The 4,313-nt window shown below is 31.4% G+C and overlaps 1 pseudogene; it reads left to right on the top strand.

Moving 5' to 3' along the window:
• The first annotated feature begins 773 nt into the window (after positions 1-773).
• On the top strand, positions 774-1,321 carry LOC100925929 (annotated as a pseudogene).
• The last annotated feature ends 2,992 nt before the right edge of the window (positions 1,322-4,313 follow it).

Below are 4,313 nucleotides of genomic sequence, written 5' to 3'. Positions count from 1 at the left end.
GCCTAACATTGTTTTCAAAGAAAAATATGATAAGCAATAAGCCTATCATTCAGTCACAAAATACTATTTTGGAAATGAGCAGCTTAATAAAACATTACACTATTTTAAGAAAAAAAATCAGTTTTTTTTTTATTTTCCATTTGCATTCTAGACTGAAAATCACCAAATATTCCTGTAAACTAAAGAATAACATCAGAAAATCTTAATTTTCATATATATATATATATATATATATATTGCCTTCTAAGCAAAATTTTCTTTTAGATCTTTAAAAACACACGTGTATCCCTATATATGTATACACATATTTATTTAGAACTGCATTTTCAAACTTTGACCTAATTTTTAAAATCTTATTGATTCAATTGCTTATGAGAGTAATTTCTCTATCCTTCACTAATTTAGACAGTTGATTTGGAAAAATAAAAATAAAAATAGTAGCAGTCTTTGGTTTCGGAATTATAGGACATAATTCTTTGAATTTCCATTTTGGTAGGGAACTATGTGTAAGATATAATCTACATAAATCAATATGGGATATAATTCAGTTCAGGAAATGATCTCTGGGGAACAGGACTGGGTAGGCAGTGAGTAGAGGGAATGTGCCATCTATATAAAATTGGGGAGTAGGTGATGTGATCTTTTCTGTGCACCTCAACCTGGTCACCCACCCCCAGCCAAGCGCTACTCTGACTGCATCTCTCATATATGGATGGAGCTAGGGAACTCCACAGCACTAGCACCGCTGCTTCAGTCTCCCTCATTTTGCTGCCATGATCATCCAGCAGGACCTCATGAGCCATGGGGCTAGATGTTCTCTGACATTTATAAGATTCAGGAGAACCCAAGCGGGCTGTGCCTGGAGGTAGAAGATGATCAGTGGGACAGAGAGTACCAATGATGATTCACTCATTAGTGTATATGCCTCTGCTGAATGTCCTGAGGGTGAAGTAACAGATGCTTCTGTGATCACTGTAATTGACATAGTAACAAACCATAAAATGTAAGAAAGCATTTATACTCCCCCAAATAAATCCTATAAAAATATGTCAAAGACTACATGAAATTAACCAAAGGCAGACCTGAAGAACACAAGCCAGATAGAGTAAAACTTTTTATGAAGGGAGATGCAGAACAAATCAAACATATCTTTGATAATTTAAAAATCATTTTTCAATTTCAATTTAAAATTTTTAAAAATCAGTTCTTCATAGGTCAAAACATGAATCCAGATGTAATGGTGGCTCTCTTAGACTTTGATGAAAATGATGTATGTATGGTTTTCTTTAAAGATGGTTTATAAATACAGAAATGTTTATAAATTCAAATGATTACTTTGAATCACCTGTCATAACTGGGTGCTGCTTTTTATCATCTTCTCAACACTAAGACGTGGAGAAACTTGGACTGATGTTACCTTGAGTTTTATTCAATTATGTTTGAATTTGATTTGTTTCCAGTGAAAGCATTGTTTTTTTTTTTTAATCTGTCATGTAGATTGTCTAAAATAGCATGAATCTAAATCTCCCTCCCCCCCCCAAAAAAAAATATGGTTTTGAATCTAACTTTATGCTAAGGACAAATACAAATAGTCTATTACTCATTCTAAATGTTCTTTCATTACTATTTACAGAAATCACTTCTACACAAGCCAATTAACACTGAAGCTGTGCATAGAGTTTACCACTGCTTAGTCTCCACAATCCATTTGCAACTGTCATACCAAATATAGCTACATACTACCTATGGATTCTAGGGATAATTTAGTTTTGTTTGATTATCTATAGTCAAACTCTGAAGCTCTACTTTCTACTCCAAAATGAGGAGTGTATCTCTTATGGCCAATAAAGTCCTTATGTTTTTAAATTTTATCTTTCTTGGTAGCTAAAAATTCAGTCATTATAATGACCTTAAAAGTCAAGAGAAACCAGAAGATTTTGCCAGTATCAACATAAACGTATTGCAAATGTAAATAATTATGAAAGACATCCTAGATATAAAGAAATACAACATGGTCTATAATATGATCTTTGTCTATAGAGAATCTGGAGTTAATTTGAAGAGATAGGATACTCACAGTGAAGATAAATGATATCTAAGTCTACGTTTTAAACAAAGAGAGCAGACAATAAATAGGTAGTACAGGAATTGAGCAGAATAGGGATCTATGAATGAAACAATCTGGGAAGATATTTAAGAGAGGATGAGACTTAACTGAGATTCTGGTGGGGGGGAGTATAAGACAAAGAAAATAACTGGTGAGTGAAGGATATTTGTTTCCTTCATTGGAGAAGAACTGGCCATACATATAGAATAGAAGACTAAGATAAGTTGAAGAAGGTTTCTGTAGAAGAAACAGGGAAAATAATATCAGAATAATAAAAGGGAAAGTTGTGGAAGGTCTTGTTCATTACAATATGTAGTTTGGACTTCATTCCAAAAATAACGCGAAATTATATTTTGTTCCACAGTTTTATCAATAACTTGCATGAAAAAATAGATTGCATACTCATCAAATGGTCTAATAACATTAATCTGGTGGAATATATAATTGGTTGGGTGATGATGAAAGTTTGTATACAAATGAGAACTTTATATGTATCCCTACTCTCTCTCTCTCTCTCTCTCTCTCTCTCTCAATATATATATATATATATATATATATGTGTGTGTGTGTGTGTGTGTGTGTGTGTGTGTATATATATATATATATATATATATATATACACACACATATATATGTATGTATATAGTAAATTACATATACATTCCCGACTACATTATTCACTATTTTAGCTATTCTCCCATTATTATGACATCTGCAAATTTCCATATGCCATTTATGTCTTCTTCTAAGGCAGTGATAATTGTTAATATCAAAGTTCTAGAAATAGGTTTCAGGTCACTTTAGTATATACCTACCCTCTCATTGATATTTTAACAACTACTTTTTGTCTGCTTAGTCAACTAATTATTATTTCAACTAAATTCAGAAGTAGCTAACTTTCACTTCTCCATCTTGTCATCAAGAACAACTTACAAGTCACTGACAAATGCTTTGCTTAAATCTGGATTTGTAATATAGCTGAAACAATCCTCTTCTCTACCAGTTTAGGAACCCTATAAGAAAAACAAAATTAGAAAGCAAAAGTACTTTGGCATGATCTAGCATTGGTGAAGCAATGCTGCCTATAAATTTCTTAATGCTCATAAACTCTTTTTAAAATTATAATTTCTAAACTTTTTCCAGGAATAAGAATTAATCTTCTTGACCTATATTTTGCAGGCTAAAACTTCTACTATTTACTCACCCACCAACTAAAACAATTCACCTTTTTCTTTTTTGTGACTGTTTTCCTGAATGCTATAATTTCTATTTGTGTTTATTTTAAAGAAATGTTAAGTTCTGTTTTTCATACCATTTTGATTTCATAATAATTACTTTTCCAAACCTTCCCTTTAACAAAGAAAAAGCTTTACATATATTTTAAAATGCTATTTCTACTTCCTCTTATGCCACAGCTGGGACTTTAGCCTTATATTCAAAATGTGATAGCCTCATTGCCATTTTGAGATGATTCTCAAATTAAGCTTTTTGCAGACTAGAGCATTACTTTTAATCTTCCTCCATTCTTCTGTTTAGTGAATGAACTTGTTCTCTAAATTGGTACTTACTTGTTTGTCATATTTTTTTGCTCGTCAAGAAGATCAAAGTATTTGCTGACTAAGACAGTTTCTGGTCTTTTTTGGCCACATCTGATCAAGAAAAACTCTTAACTTGATTTGGAAGATCTTATTAAATGTACATTTTCTAGTTTTTTATTCTCTGCAACTCATGTCAACATATAAATTATAATAATCTTCTGGGTAATTATTTTATTTGTGGCCTTTGTGGGTACCATATGTTGGAATGATTAAATCTCTTGAAATATTTCCAATTGCCATAGGCATGTGATAAAAACAACTCTGACAACTCCTTTGTGAGTTTTTCCAAGGAAAATATGTGAATTGTCATTTGCTTTAAATGAAGCATATTTATCATTATGTTCTATATGTGACAGAGATTTTATAAGTACATACATGTATACACATATGCACACATATATTCATTTTGAATATATTGCAATTCCTCTAGTAGAATATTATTGGACATTTAGAGCTTCAATAATTAAGGCCATATTTATAGGGTACCTAAAAATAGGGGACTTTTTTGGTGCTCTCTGACCCTAGTATTACTTTTTTTTTTTTTTTTTTTTAGCAATTACACATTTATTATACAAATTTAAGGCATACTCTCAGAAAGATAACATCCA

This window comes from Sarcophilus harrisii, chromosome 1, assembly GCF_902635505.1.
Source record: "Sarcophilus harrisii chromosome 1, mSarHar1.11, whole genome shotgun sequence".
Lineage (NCBI taxonomy): Eukaryota > Metazoa > Chordata > Mammalia > Dasyuromorphia > Dasyuridae > Sarcophilus > Sarcophilus harrisii.
This window is presented reverse-complemented; position numbering and strand designations above follow the sequence as displayed.